The 16,440-nt window shown below is 43.2% G+C and overlaps 2 long non-coding RNA genes across 2 annotated transcripts in view; one reads left to right on the top strand and one right to left on the bottom strand.

The window, feature by feature from the left end:
* Positions 1 to 11,705: 11,705 nt before the first annotated feature.
* LOC109315450 overlaps positions 11,706 to 16,440 on the bottom strand; it is a 16,849-nt gene continuing 12,114 nt past the window's right edge. Inside the window, exon 3 of the long non-coding RNA XR_002102503.1 lies at positions 11,706 to 13,369. This is a non-coding gene — a long non-coding RNA (uncharacterized LOC109315450). The remainder of the gene's footprint in view (positions 13,370 to 16,440) is intronic.
* LOC109315454 overlaps positions 13,654 to 16,440 on the top strand; it is a 5,194-nt gene continuing 2,407 nt past the window's right edge. Inside the window, exon 1 of the long non-coding RNA XR_002102510.1 lies at positions 13,654 to 13,897. This is a non-coding gene — a long non-coding RNA (uncharacterized LOC109315454). The remainder of the gene's footprint in view (positions 13,898 to 16,440) is intronic.

Raw genomic sequence — 16,440 nt, 5'->3', positions numbered from 1 at the left:
CATTCATGAACGCGGTGCCTTATTTGTGGATTTTGCCATTTGCTGGGATCTCAAGAATGTAACCCCCATGAATGGCGAGGGTCGCTTGTATACCAGTATATTTTGTATCCAAATCTGAAGTGGTCTAACACTATGTCTGGTGATGAAGTCAGAAGTCTATAAGAGAGAGGAGGAAATCAGGGAAAGCTGTGGAACACTGTGAGACTTGGTAAGTTTTTCATAGATTTTAAGAACATAAGTAATAATTGTGACCTCTTGCATAACGCAAACCATTGGACTTCCTTGAATTAATTCCTGTTTCACATCCAAGAGCTGTGGTTGTGCTCGAGCAGGACTGTGCAACTTCTAAATGACTGGGCGCCCCAAACTCTGTGGGTCCAGCAAGGACCTCTGGCTCCTGGGCCGTATACCATGCTGAAGACCGTGCCCACTGCACTGTGTGCCTGAGTGCCTCCTCCCTAACACCACTGCGTCATATGTTTGCACAGCTGGCCTCACCCTCAACTCTTTGTGCTGCACTAAACCACACCATCCTGACCCTGCAGTGCACCAAAAAAACAGATTCAGAATGGAGCACAATCCAGATTTAATATAGAGCACTTTTTTTACTTTCCGATAAGTACTCCAGAAAGCATTGCAGGAATCTAATACTGAGCTATCAGACTGATAATGTCATAGATGGGAGACTCTTGCCATCAATTCTGGTTTGACAGTCAGTCACAATCAGAAGTGGATCCAGGATTTTACGAAGCTGAGTACAGGAGCAATGTCTGGTGCTGCAACGTTTGCTGCATCCCCACTACTCCACCTACAACACAGAGATGGGCAGACTGAATCATTGGAGTAGCAGCCAGGGACTTCAAGTCCCCAGAGCAGGTAAGAATTCTCTTCCTTTCCCTTTTCTGTTCTCAAGCAGTCGTTCCCTCCCATCTCCTTCTCCACCTTCCCCTTTCCCCACCTGCTGCTGCTGCCGTCCTTGCCATCCTGGGGGTGAAAGGACTCCAGAGCCACTTCAGCTGGGCTGCACCATACAACTTTACCTGGCTCCATTTACCCACCTCTGCTGATCACCACTGTGCACGGTTGAGTCCTGCCCCTGTGCAGCCCACCTGGAGCAGTTCTGGATGTTCCCCGATCTAGTCTTTTAGTCTCCTCCATCTCCTAGGTCCTATCACCTAGACTGAACTATTTTTTATCTCCAGAAGTGATAGTCCCCCTTGCTTTACAAGACTATCCATGTTATGGGAAAGCATATAAAAGTAGAGGATTTAAGTGGCCTTGGCACTGCTATATAGATCCCCTCCTCTTTTCAGGAAGATTCCCTCCATCAAACGCTTGCCCTCTTTAGATTAGATACTCCTTTACTCTCAGTGTAGTGCCTGCCTTGAACTTCATGATCAAGTACTCATGATGTTAGCTGTAGCTTCTCAGCTACTTCTAATAGTTGGTGTGGTCCCTCTTATTTTCATTTAAACCAAGTTTACCTTAGTTTGGCTTACATTGATTAATAATTGGTTTAAATGGAAATTAAATGGAGATAAGCCAATCTAAAATTGAAATTCAAAATTCCAAGCAGAGTTTCATTGGTTTAATTACTTTTTTTATTTAAAAAAAAAAAATCAATGCAATTTTGTGGGTGGAGGGAGAACAGTGGATGTGATACACCTTGGCTTTAGCTTGGTTTTGACACTGTCTTCCATGGTATTCTCATTAATATACTAAGGAAATTACAGACTAGATGAAAGTACTGTAGAGTGGCTACATAACTGGTTGGATCATCATGATCAGTCAATAGTTATCAATGGCTCCATATCTAGTTGGGAGGAGATACCTAGTGGGGTTCTGCAGGGGTCTGGTATTGTTTAACATTTTCATGAATGGTTTGGAGAGTGGAAATGAATGCACACTTAGTAAATTTGCTGATTAAACCAAGTTAAGTGGAGTTGCAGACACTGTGGAGGGTAAGACTAGAATCCAGAATGACCTAGCCTACCTGGAGAAATTATTTACTATCAAGCCAATGAAATTCAACAAGGTCAATTGCAAACTCATGAGCTTGGGATGGAATAACTACATACACAAATGCAGATGGGAATAGCCCTGATGGTTTACACCCAAGGGTGCTCATGACAGCGACCACCAGCTGATCACCTTCTCCATCCGCTGTAAAGTTGGCAAGTCAGTCAGTAATACAGAAGTCCTTGACTTCGGGAAAGCTGACTTTGACAAGCTAAGGAGGCTTGTCACTGAGGCTCTAAAGGGCCACAACCTAAAAGGGAGGGGAGTTTGGGGCAAGTGGTTGCTCCTCAAGGGAGCAATCCTGGATGCACAAGCAAAGTCTATCCCGTGTCAAAGGAAAGGCAGCAAAAGGGCACAGCAGCCCTCTTGGCTCTCCAGGGAACTAGCAGACCTCCTGCATCTTAAAAGGAAGACCTACAAAGGACAGAGGACTGGAACTGCCACCAAGGAGGAATACTCTGCTCTGGTCTGGACCTGCAGAGAGCAAACCAGGAAAGCCAAGGCTGTGATGAAACTCCACCTAGCTACAAATATCAAGGACAATAAAAAGTCCTTTTTTAGATATGTGGGGAGCTGGAGGAAAAGCAAGGGCAACGTTGGACCCCTGATAAACCAGATGGGGCAACTGACAACTGATGCCCATGAAAAAGCAAACTTGCTAAATGGGTACTTTACGTCAGTTTTTCACCAGTCCCATGGGACACCCCTGACCACTGTGGGAATGTCTATTCACCAGAGCGTCCCAAGGGATTACAAGATCAAACAGTCACAAACTCCACCGTTATAGATTCAGGCTGGACATAAGGAAGAACTAACTTCTTTACTGTCTGAGTCCCCAAGGTTTGGAATAGACTGCTGCCAGAGGTGGTTCAAGCACCCACTTTGAATGCCTTCAAGACACGCTTGGATGTTTATCTTGCTGGGATCCTGTAATCCTTACTGACTTTCTGCCCCTGGGGCAGGGGGCTGGACTCAATGATCCTTCCGGGCCTTTCCAGCCTGAATGTCTATGAAACCTATGAGTGGCTACGTTGAAGTATTGCAGAGAGAGACCTACAGCAGACCCACCACAGTAGACCATAAGCTGAATGTGAGCCAACCGTATGCAAAAAAGTCAACAATATACTGGATTTTAGTAACAGGAATGTCACTTGCAGATCAAGGGAAGTGATTCTTCTACTCGTTCAGTACTGATGAAGCTTTACCTGGAATACAGAATCCAATTTTGGGCCCCATGCTTCAAGAAGGATATGTATAGATTGGAAAGAGTCCATCAGAGAGCAACAAAAATAATTGGAGGGAAGAATGATGTATGAGGAAAGCTTGAAAGAACTAGGGCTATTTAGTCTGCCGAAAAGCCTAGTGTGGGCAGGGGTGGTGGGAATCTAATAACAGTCTTCAGATACATGAAGGATGATCATAAAAAAGATGGAGATAAACTATTCTCTGTGGCCATAGAGAACAAGACTAGGAACAATTGCCTCAGGCTGCAGCAAAGGGAATTTAGGTTCGAGATTAGGAGTAACTTTTTGACTATGAAGGTGGCCAAACATTGGAAAAGGCTACCTAGACAAGTTGTAGAATCTTTATCCCTGGAAGTTTTCAGGAGCAGGTTAGACAAACAGTTTCTTGGGATGATTTCTTAGTCAGAAATGATTCTACCTGGAGCCAGGAGCTGGAGTAGATGACTTTATGAAGACCCTTTCCAGTTCTGCTTCCTTATGATCTTATGACCACATGAACTACAATGACATCAAAGCATATACAAATAGTATGGCTAAACACCAAAAGGGAAGAAGTCTAAGTAATGTACTGTGGAATAAGAAAAGTCACAAGGAAATTTAAGGAAATCTTGTTTCTTTTGGATAGGGTCATGAAGATAAAAATTACCATAAAGAACAATCCAACACCGGGAAGATACGAACTATAGATATTTTCTGTTACTAATTTATATCATTCTCTGATGCTAATAAAGAATAATTAAAGGTTCCCACAATCTTCAAACTTTTGAAATGGAGAAACAAAGAGCCCATGCAAGAGATCTAAGCACTCAGAATTATGAGAGGAAGGGCAGGATGGAAATATCACACAAGCCTTTAGAAAGTGACTCAGTGTGACTTGACTGGAATTGTGCTCATTGAGTGAAGGAGCTGTATTACCTGCTTTTTATATCCTAATTGTGCTTTTGCTTCATTAGAAAAATACCATTTTCAAAAGTTAGAGATGAAATTAATGAGAATGCTCCCACTGACTTGCTGATGCCAGGAATTCACCTTGGGTTACTAGATGCAAATTGTGATATCTTCAATATATATGTTGAAATTTCATGACTTATATACTTGTTGCTAATTTAAGATTGAATAATTGGGTTTTTATGGAATTGGTTGTAATCAAGGGACTGATTTTTTGTAGGTGTGACGGACTTTGGGTTTTATTGTGATATTTCTGTGTTAACTGTGTTCATGTTATACTATTTTAAGACTCACTTTATCTTATTAGCCTGTGCACAGAGAATGAAGGTTTAAGTGTCAGGGCAGCTAGAAGAGATGTGCAGGAGAAGAGATTGTCCTTTAGCACCACCAGAGACTTGAATGACTTTGCTGACATATTAACAAAAGTGAGAAACCCAACAGCCAAGAGTTTCCCAGAAAACATAAAGTGTCAGTGGGAGAGAAGACTGGAGAAAAGCAGCATGTCAGCTCCTGAAAAGAATATTTTCTCCATGCCAAATAACAAATATGTGTCTTCATCATTTTTAGGTGATGTATAGGACTCAATATTCCATGGTTATGGTCAATAACAGGTTATTTCTATAATGTAAAATTCTAGCAGGGACAGGCAGATTTAATTTTTAAACACGCTGGAGAACTAACTCTTCCACCAGGAACTCCTTCCAATAACAGGTATTGTCATGACTTAAATGAAAAGAGATTCGCCCATTCTTGTTTTGGCAAGAAAAAGAAAGGAAAGAAAACAATTGGAAATTATTCCTTTTCTCTTGCATCCAAAGGGAGTGATACATGAACATACAAAGCAGAGGAAATAAGAGGCTCCGTCTTCTTCTCCTTACTCAGCTGAATAGTTCATTCATCTCAGTGCATTTTTTTATGTCTATAAATGCCACTTGTAGTTAAAAAAGTGGCTTGTCAGATGGTTCCAAAAGAAAGAAAACTAGTACATAACGAGAATGAAAGAAGACCATATTCCCTTTGTAATAGTTAGAATTAGGAGGCAAGGTAGCAGACTAATCAAGTACACTTTTCACCAGTTTTCATCTTAGAGATAAATTCACACCTCTATTACAGTAACATCAATCTGTCAAATACTCTAGAGACTCTGAATCTTTGACTTGACAGGAGGATTAGGGCAAGGATAATGTGCAAGAATGCTGCTAATGAAGGGCAGGGTCTAGGAGATGGGTTTCTTCACTGATAGAAAACAATGGTCTTATCTTGCAATTAGCTGACATTAATTTAGAAATCCACATACAGTCAGGATTCAGTCCTGTTTTTGTTAAAGTGGCCCTTTAATGTTAATTATATAGGAAATCTGTTGCTGTGCACACTCTTTCTTCAAATTTAGGTACACCTAGAGGAGGTAGCTTTTGGCGGTGCACAGTAGAGGGGGCAGAACATTTCTGGCAGGTCATCACAGGTTGATCACAATGTCAATAAGTCACCCAGATTGTAAAGGGGTCTTTGGACATTAAGTCATCATAAAGGAGCCACATATAGCACTTATGCTTGTTTCTCAAATTGAGCAATATCCCCAGCTTGTTGGCCATACCATCAAAAGAAGTGATCCCTTTCTAGAGTTTGAAGACCACCTGGGGGACCATAAGTGACATGTGCCTCCTGAGGCTGGAGGGGGCACCACGACCACCCACAGGTGGCAACGCAGGCATCAGCAGCAAGGGCGGGCTGAGTGGGGACTGTCTGCAGGCAGCTGTAGCAGTGTCAGTGGTGGTTGGGGGGAGGCATGGCCAATTGCTAACTGGAGGGTGGAGGGGGTCCCCCACAGCCAGATGCCAAGCCTAGAAATGCCAGCAGCACTTCTAAGACAGGGGGGGCACCAGTGCTCTGACTAGCCCCCCTGCCCATTGCCTAAACCAAGCCCACTTTCTCTCAGGGTCAGTTAGAGAGTTCCAAGTTGTAGGAACACCAGAATCCTGGCAGGACCCCAAGCTCCTGTACCCACAGAAGGAGCATTTCAAGTGCTCACTTCAGGTTCTTGGGAGGCTCCTTACTAGGCTCCCTCACAGTACAGCAGCAGGTCCTGCTGTCCACTAAGAACGCAGCCAGGGACTTGATCTCAGATGTTCTGGGTTGGGGACCACAATGTGGACCCAGCAGGTGATAGGCAAGATAGGACAAGAGAGTACATGGGAGATGGGGTACCTGGGGAGGCAGTGACGGAACACAGAGAGATGCTACCTGCCCCTGAGTACTGGGCATGCACTGCAGACTTTTGGCACAGAGAATAGTGGTACCAGCATGAGGAAAGACTGCAGCTCTGTAGGGGGTACATCCTGAGGTTGTGAGATACCTACACTTGGGCTGTCAAGGTACAGGAAAAAGAGCTCAAGCTGGCTACACAAAGACTGAGAAGAGGCCAGGGCCATTTCAGACACCAGACTCCTGCCTGAGTCAACCTCCTCCCAACCCCAACACACACAGCCCTGGTATTTGCCTTGTGAATGCGGGCCTTCTAAGTCATATCAGGACAGCCCTAGCAAGGGTCTGAAGCTTGAAAGAGATCAAGGGAGGGAATGCAGCAGACCACTGTGGGCTTAACTGCTCAACAGTTAGGTGTTAGGAAGCTGGCTGTGGGGTAGGACCCAGAGAGTTCTAATGAATGGATGTGTGTCATCCTGGTGAGAAGTAACTAGTGGTGTCCCTCAGGTTTTGTGCTTGGTCCAGTGCTTTTCAACATTTTTATAAGTCATTTGGATGTAGGGGTGAAGTTCTTACTGGCCAAGTTCTCAGATGAGACCAAATTATTGAGGAGCTTCTTCACAGTCAGTGTGTCCAGAGGTGGTGCAATCACCTACTCTGGAAATATTCAAGGGGAGACTGTGTGGTCACCTCGCTGGGGTCACCTGACCCCAGTTGTCTTTCCTGCCTAGTGCAGGGGGACTGGATCCAATGATCTTGGAAGGTCCCTTCCAGCCCCTTACAGTCTATGATTCCCATTGATGATCACTGGGACAAAGGCTGGAAACAAAGCCCTGGAGTTCTAGCTTCTCCACCTGCCATGCTGGGGACCCATGGGGGAGCAGGTCCCTGCCACAGGACCCTAGTCCTGATGCAGGGGTGCACTACAATCACAGGGGGATAAGTATCTGTTGGCCCTAGCCTCAGAGTGCAAGAAAGTACCCATGTGTTGCCAAGGGTCATAAGGTCACTGTCCCTGCAGGATGAGACTAAAACCTATGGCACATAGGCAAGGACGTCTGGGTCCCTTGAAAAAGTGCAAAAAACTCATGACCCTGGGTGAAGGGTTACCTCTCAAACCATCCACAATCCCACTGAAAGCCTATAGACCTCTCAGGGGGACAGTGAGTCAGGGGTCACCCACTTGTCCACCTCCTACATGGAAAAGTCCCTGGTTTTCACTCCTGAGCCTGGGACTTAGCATTCTGGCTTGAAACCTCCTCCTCCCCCAGGTTCTTGTTGAGGGTGCTGCCCCACCATTCAGCCTCCCACCCCACAACCCCCATCCTCAATCTTATATGCCCTTTCAGGTTATTTTGCCCTTTTCTTCCCTTCCACTTTCAATGGATAAAGGGAACAATTTCAGACAGTGAATGTTCAACTGGTTTTATTAAACACATTTATTCTGTGGCAACTGCAAACATGTAAACTGAGACTATTCTCTTCCTCATGCCTCATTCTTCTCACAAGGAAAATATCTCACCAGTCAGAGTTCTTAGTGACCCCAGTTGCCCCATGGAGCCTGAGGAACCTGAGGCAGGAGCTGCATGGTGGACAGGTCCTTTCCTGATGCTGAGGTTCAGCCCCTTGGGGATTCTACCCCCACAAAGCCTTCAGGCCTTACTCATTCGGGGAATGTCCCGAGGCCCCATGGGTTGAGAGGTAATCAGCCAGGGGTTCCCAAATTTGGACTCCCTGTTAGTTCAGCTACCTGGAGTGCACTTATTGAGGTAAAAGGGCATTGTTGCTGGTCCTCGACCAGTTTCAATGATGTATCCTTGGTGCACTGTGCCTGGTAAGCACACTGTCTCTTCTGCCCAGGCTTTGTGAAATACCCCCTCTCCAGTCTCCAGATGTTGTGGAAGATGTGGTTGGCAGTGATGAGTCATGGCAGATTCTCCTTCTGGGAGAATGGGCCCCCAGTGATGAGGGGTGGGACAAGAATTCTCAAAATTGATGTGGGGGGGAGGGGCACAGTCCAGGGGTGTAGCAACTGTTCTCCATCATCTGGGGGAGGATGGAGTTCTGGATGATGCTTGCACTACCCCACCCTAGCTGGCAAAGTTGTGAGTGAGAGGCCCTAGTGGTCAAAACTATAACAGTATAGTTAAAGCAGGGGTGCAAAATTCACCCTGAGCCCTTACTCTTGCTTAATAGTGGTTTCTTTCAGCAATGTCCTGTTCACTTCAGAGAGATTTCTAGAAAAAATAAAATGCTATCTCAGCACAATGTACCAGAAGCTGGTTAAAAGTAATAAAAAATAGTCTGAAAAAAAGTAAAATGTTGGAGGTATTTTTCCCTCATTTTTTAAAAAATGATTAAAAATATAACCATTTGGAAGTGCAAAACTTTTGAAACAAAATCTTTTTCTAAACCTTAGTAAATATGAATGTTTTCAAAATTACAAATCCTGCTATTATCCATCTTAAACAGGGAAATTTTCTTTAAAATTCTTCTGGTTTATTTTGAATTTCCAGTTTCAAAGGACCAGTACAAGTGTTCAGAATGCAACTGTTACTATATAAAGATGTTTATGAAGAGATTTCCTTTCAGCTGAAGTATATCACTGAATAACAATCATGTTTGTTAAGTGCTGTACATATACTACGTAATGCTTCATGGAAAAAAATATATATATATATTTACAGAATCTGGGCAAACAGGACTGAGGCAAAAAACGTTTTTTTTCAGACTCTGAAGGGGGTTGTTCTGCATAGCACAGGCAAATTCAGATGTGATAAAAGAGTCCAAGAAGTTTTGGGAACTGAGTCATTTACTGATATAAGTGTAAGCAACGATGTTAAGACAGTAGAGTTGCATTCTCTTAAACCACTGCTGAATGGTCATCTACCACTAAACAAATATTTTCAAAGCTGGAATTTAATAACCCTTAAAGCTTTAAGAAGATGCTGGTAAATGGTCCTGGATTAGCAAGACATTTTCATAATAACTAGAAGCAGTACTAGTTTATCCACACCATTTTAAATTTTCCTTTACCTTGGGCCCCAGGAGGTTTCAGATTGTTTGTGTGGCCTACAATTTTATTCATTCTTGAGCATTTGTATTTGAGATTGCAAACACAGACATCTAATGCTGAGCCTCATGGAAGTTTCTATGATGTATCGTTTCTCTGTATATCAATGATACCAGGAGCACAACCCAATTTCAGAGAAGCTTAAAAATAAACTCTGGGGAAACTTTACTTCTTGTAATTATCACTCTGAGTTGGTAGAAAACATGTAACCTAGCAGTGGAGGAGTCTACTCTACAGTAAAATATAGATGGATGGGCAAGTAGGGCATGAACCCTGGGTGCTATCTAAAGGGCACTACAATGGATCTAAGGGGGCAATTCATCCTTTTATCCCCTATCCTTCCCCCTTTGTGCTGTACACTTTCTCTGAAGCTGCTCTGGCTGTGGTAGCATGGAGGGCACTACTGTAGCACTGGCACAAGGTCAAGTTTGCTGCTGCAGAGAAAGATGTCAGATCTTTTTATTTATTTTTTTTTGCTGCCAAAAATTGATGTTTAAATGGCTTCTCAACACGTGTCTGCAACAAAAAGAGGAGGTGAGATTCCCTTCCCCTCTCCCTGCAGCAACAAATTTCTGGCCACTTCTGCCAAGGGTGCAGTACTGACCAGTTATGCCTTTGAAACTCTTACTAATTCTCTAGTACTTTACTGTATTTATAGAATAAAGTGAAGGGACCAGATGTATTTTCTCTGAGGTTACTGGCAGCTTCACTAGAGATTTGTTTGAGGGCAGGATCAAACCTATAATCTGTGCAACCCTACTGAGATCAGTACCTTGTGAGTGGTGCAGAAATCAAGTAGAGTTGTATGTTGTAACATGTCAGCTATGACCTCATATCTGTGTCATGGTAATGTAGTTTGAAGCCAGTTTTCAAATCTATAATTTTGCATAGATTTCAATGTCCATCCTCTGCTGTAATGGAGTGAGCGTGTGAGCTATCTTTATGAGTATTGTACATTAGGATATAGGCTTATCTTTTCTATGTGGAAAGCTTTTGCATGGAATTGCAAACTATTTTTAAATATATGCTGTCATATTTTTTTTCTTTTTTTTCTTTTGTGCTCAACAGATTGTCCAGCCAGACTGGGAAGAACAGCAACACTGCCGTCTCTTAGGTCACCTCGCTGTGAAGTATTAACATAGCAAGTGGCTAATGTATGCATACATGTGGGGACTGTTTTAACCCACGCTTCAAACCACAGCCATCAATTCATTGGTTTTAAAAAAAACAAAACAAAAATAATAGCTCTTTCCTTGTCCAGCTGCAGCAGGCAAGAGCTGGAACATATGCCTATTTGAAAGAAGGGGTGGAGTACGAGAACTCTCCCCAGAGCAACAAAACAAAGACAACCCAATCTTCTTGGCAGAGCATGGAATGACTTAAATGCTCTATTGTATTAAATATGAATGAGCTGCCATTGTAGGATGCAGTGTGGGGGGGATCCTCTGTGTCGTCGATTAGCCACATGATTAACCAGATTACATGGGGAAACGACTAAGGTAAATAAGGCAAGCCTTCTGTCACTTCCTCCCTGGGGCCTGTAGAACAAGGTGCCTAGGATCCTGCCCTATTGTCTTGAATGGAAAGGAAAGGGCAGGGAGGGGCGGGAGGGAGTCATAAATTCTCTCGTTGCTGATAATAAGCATTTGAAAGGAAACAGTGTGAAAATATCTTTCTGGTCAACTTATATAACAGAATTATTGATCCTTGTTACTACACAGCATTGAACCAAATTTCTTTGACTAAAGATGATGTCACATCCTCTCTTGTATTACAGGCACAGACTATGGCAAACCAGTGAATTCTGGTCATTAAGACTAGGTACGCACATTTGACTTCTTTAAATCTGCTTGCCCATTTTCTCTGCTACTGTCTCTATGGATTTTCCCCTTCTCCATGATCTTATTCCTGTGGGCAAATTTACTTCCCCAGTGAACTGGTTTATGGGTGTTACACCAAACTTACAGTACCTTATCCTTGGAGGAAAGTTCTGAAAAAGGGTAATCATGTGGGAAAGTCTGGTGTAGCTTAACAGTCATAACAAGGAGAGATGCCTCTTGTTAGATCTCTGCCAGGGAAAGCAACAGCAGCTGGGATCTCGAATAAACATTAATGTAGGTTCAATATGGTTGAAAGGTGAAAATCCCAGATTTAAGAATGAAAACTCTAACAGAATTGTAACACTTTTAAAACCTAGTAACAAACAAAAGAGAAATTCTACATTTTTATTTTCTTTAATTTTTTTGTAGTCATTTCCAAGAGGAAAAGCAATTGCATCAAAAGCAATTAATATGCATGTGTTCATTCTATAAAATATATTGAATGCGGAACATACACTGACATCATAGATTGTAATTTCTCTTTTAAAATGTCTATTCTTAGTTCCTCATCCTGCTCAGATTCATTTGTATGTTTTATTTGATGTATTGTGTGTCATCCCATTGATAGCTTATGTGGTAGCAACTTGTGCTGTATAAGTCTTTGTGGGGTTGCAGCTTTATGCTGTAAACTCTTTGTGGTAGCAGCTGTCTTTTACTCTGCATCTAGAATGCTTAAAATAATGGTTCCCAATGCAGATGGCTAGCAATGTCCACATTTATCAAGGTATTTTGTTTCCTGAAGTTGTATTAGGTACCTATGGGCATATTCTAAATCATGTAACTACCTAATTCTCTTTGAAATCCACTATGTCATTTTGAACCAGAAAATAGAAATATGTCATTCTGAACATGTCAAAAAAAGTTTTTGCCTTTTTTGAGTTTTTTCCAATTTTTTAATTCCTTCCAAAAATTGTTACCAAATTTGTATACATTTTCAAATATTACCCAAATCAAGCCATTGTTACTTCTGGATTCATTATCTATGAATATTCATAACTGTTCTAATTCATAGAAAAGCTTCCAAAACTTGGATATGTCTCATATTTGTCCCAGAGTATAATGGGTATTGTCCACTATTTTCCATATTGGCTGTAACTCACTGGGTATGACTACACAAGACACTTTACTGCACATTAGACTAATCTAATGCATAGTAAAATGCCAGTGCCTACAGGTGCGGGGGTCTTACTGTGCAGTAAATTAGGCTAATGAGCCATTTTCTAGTACCAACAAAAATAGGTCCTAAATTAATGATATATTAGCTACTGAGCAGTACTGTATGTGTAGATGTTGACTAGGAGCAAATTACACCCAGTCAGCCTAGCTGGCAGGTGTCCACAAGGGGTGGGGAGAGTTGTCTCAGCTCAGCAGGATGATCTTTGCCAGCCACATGGGGATCACGATCTTCCTGATCCCCACATGGTTGGAAGAGTCATCCCTTCCTAGGCAGAGATGTTCCCTGCCAGCCAGGTGGGAATCAGGAGGGGTAGACATGCAGCTGGCAGGAAGTATGGTAGGCAGCATCCCCACTGAGGGGGACAGTTCTCCAGGCCATGTGGGGATAGGGACCAGCCCCTGTGCCCCTTGCCAGCCCTAGGATTGGCACCCAGGGGAGCTTGGAGCTCCCCCTGGCTGCTGCAGGAGAACAGAACAGAGCAGGAGCAGCCGTGGACTAAACTGCTCCTATCCGGTGCTATTTGCTTCTGATGGGTACACATATGCCAGAGCTTTTAACAAGCCTGAATTTTCTGAAGAGGATATGCAGGCACTTTAATTGCACAGGGACATGAGCCCACTATTTCCCATGCAATCAATATCTGCTAGCCAATCAGGGACTAAGACACATGCCACAAATATTCAATCATAGCCACCTAGTGTGGTCATTTGACAGGTAAAGTCAAGTTGTGAAATGGTCTTCTTTTTCAACAGCCATATGGCATCTGATCTACAGTAAAAGATGATGAACATTCCTTTTCTCACCAGCCATGGCTTCTTGGGACTTCCTAGGAAAAAAAGAGGGGAGGGTAGTATGTCCCTTGTCAAAACTGCCACCCCTTATGGCACGTGTACTATGTCCCTTGTCAAGCACTGTGTATTTGAGATAACTATGCACTTAATCCTTGTTCTTCCCTCTATCAGAAACAAAATAGGAGCTACTCTTGGCCCTACCTCATTTGTGAGATGGGATGTGTGTAACGGCAGCACTGCATGCCCACTCTCAACTTGAGAGGAAGGGCAAGGCTGGATACTACTCTCCTCTTGCAGGCTTGTGCATATGTGCAAATGAGCCTGTGTGTGGGTACTTCTATTGACTATCTCTCTGCATGGCTAGGAGAAGGGAACAAAAGTTCCTTGTGGGGCTCACAAACAGATTTGGTGAGTCATTGCAGAGGAGGGAAGTTCTGTTAGAGGCTTTTTATATTGATTTGTTAGCTGCTAAAAGGCTGCTGAGAACAAGTATGTTGATTTGCTGGTTGAGAGGGAAGGTTGAATTGATCTGATGTCACAGTGGTAAATTTTGTACATGAGGGGTAAGTATTTCTGATGGAAAAAGAGCTTATTGAGTTATTGGCTAACTGAGGGGAAGAATTGATTGGAATAGGGGGTAAGGAATTGATTAACTGCAAGAATAAGTTGCTTTTCAAAATGTCTAATACATTTTGAATATTTACTTTTTCCTCATGTGGCTCTCCTTTATGAAATGAGTAGGGAATGTGACTTGGTCCATTGTTGGAACCTCATTCTGCCATTTCCTTGTACTTCTGAAAATAGTGAGGCCTGCTACCATGTGGGACTTTTAAATATTCCCTTTGTAAGCATTGCTGGAAACATTCTCAGTTCAGTGTTTCTAAAGGGTTTGTTTGGTTGTTTTTCTTATTTTCCCCTGAAGTTGTGATTTATTCCATAGTTTAGTGAGTTTGCTGGTTTGTGTTCCTTGTCATTCCCTTATGGTACCTAAGGCCAGATTTTTTAACCAAGTTAGACACCTAACTCTCTTTGTAGTCACAGAATTAGGTGTTTTCTTGCTCATTTAAGTGTTCTTTTCAAACCCAGTAGACACCTAATTACTTTTGTAAATTTGGCCAGTACATAGAACAGTGGCTGTCTTTTTGCTTTGTATTGGTTCAGTGCCCAGCACAACCATGGTCCTTGCTTAGGACTTGGGTTTCTAAGTGCTAAAACAATAAAAATACTTGTTAATTATGAATGAGTTTAGTTGTATAAATATTGAATAAAGATTATTTATTAAAGAAATGTTTAGTTTCCATTGGGTTTCTATATAAGGTTTCTATAAAAAAGAGGGACAGAAATATTGTTTTTCCCATTTTACAAATGAGTCACAGAAAAGCTGAAATAATTGGTCTCAAGGATCTGAGAACTGTAACTCATTAGGGTATGGACAAGTAAAGTACAGCAAGTCAAAAAGCTGGGAGGTACTTACCACAGAACAGCTGATACATGACAACTATCTGTGTGCCCACTACTACCCTGCAGCAAGGGAAAGATAAGGGTGAGACTACACATTACAGTTAGCATGTGTGAACTCCAAGGAACATTAAACCTGTGTTAAACTTAGCACATTCTGTGAGCAGTTGCACATTAAGGGTTAATACCCTCTCATGCACTGCTCAGATCTGCTGCAAGAGGGCTGGTGAGTAGCAGCATGGCCAGGAGCTACAAGTCTGCTCCATGCCTGCCCCATTTGCTGGCTCTCTAGCAGCAGTATAGGCTGGAGGAAGGGCCTGCCCATGCTGCTCGGCAGGGGGGAGGGGACATGGTGAGTGGGGTGGTGGGGTGAGTAGATGCTTGGCAGAGGAGGGGCCAAGAGAGGCAGCTTGAGCCTGATCTAGGTGCATGGGGAGCTGCCAGGCACACCTGTGGCTGCTGGACAGCTCCTTGCCCCGTCCCTGCCGTTCCCTTATCCCTGTGGGGAGATTCTGGACAACTATGGGACCTAGTAGAGAGAGCAAGGGGGCAGCATGGATTTGATCTGGGGTGTGGGGTCCTACCCCACTCTCTCCCAGGGCATCCCAGCAGCTCTCTACCCATCCACTTCCTCCTATTCTGCCCTCTAATCCTACTTCCCTCTCCCTTACCCATGTCCTCCTCCCTTTTGAATCCCACTTCACTTTTTTCCCCTCCCACTCACCTGATGCCTGGCTCTACCTAGCTGTCAGTCCAGAATTGTAGAGTCCTAGATGACAGCTAGTCCACCTGGGAGCAGTGCCTCCTGGGGTAATGGGGGACTGCAAATTGGTGGTCAAATCTAACCTAAGTTGAACAGCCAAAAGTTAACTTAAATGGATCTGTGTAGCACATTTCAAAGATAACCCTCGCCCAAAGTGGTGTAAGCTTAATATGCCTAGAGGCTACTTAGCAGGTATTAATGAGCTTTAATGTATGATTGCTTGCATTTTAAGTGCTCTTAATATGGGCTAATTGTAACCTGTAATCTCATTCTAAGATGTGGGGATCTTCATCTGGGTTTTCTTGAGAGGCAAACTACTGTTGTTTCATTTGCCATGTTATGAGTGGGCATATAGATAGTTTCCATATAGCAGCTGTTACACAGAAAGTCTTCTTCTTTTAACTTGCTGTAATTTGTTTGTTTGTCCATGTCTCAACAATGTCCTAAAGAATGTTTCTTCCCCTTGCCTGGGAAGTTATTTTTCACTGGGGCCACCAAGGAAGCTTACTCAGTGAAATTTCTGTTTGTTATAGGGCAGCAAGGAACAAGTCCCCAAAGGTCACTGCAGTTATTCATAGTTTCATAGTTAGAAGGGTCAGAAGGGACCTGAGCAGATCACCAAGTCCGAACCCCTGCCATGGCAGGAAAGAGTACTGGGGTCAAACAACCCCAGCAAGGTGATTGTCTACCCTTGTCTTAAAGACCCCCTGGGTAGGAGCCAGCACCACTTTGCTTGGAAGTTGGATCCAGATCCTAGCCACCCTGACCATGAAGTAGCGCCTCCTGATGTCTAATCTGAATTTACCCTCTGCCAGCTTGTGACTGTTATTTCTAGTCACTCCTGGTAGTGCTTGGGGGAACAGGGACTCCCCCAATGCCTGCTGG

This window comes from Crocodylus porosus, unplaced genomic scaffold, assembly GCF_001723895.1.
Source record: "Crocodylus porosus isolate Cpor-Errol unplaced genomic scaffold, CroPor_comp1, whole genome shotgun sequence".
Taxonomy (NCBI): Eukaryota; Metazoa; Chordata; order Crocodylia; family Crocodylidae; genus Crocodylus; species Crocodylus porosus.
This window is presented reverse-complemented; position numbering and strand designations above follow the sequence as displayed.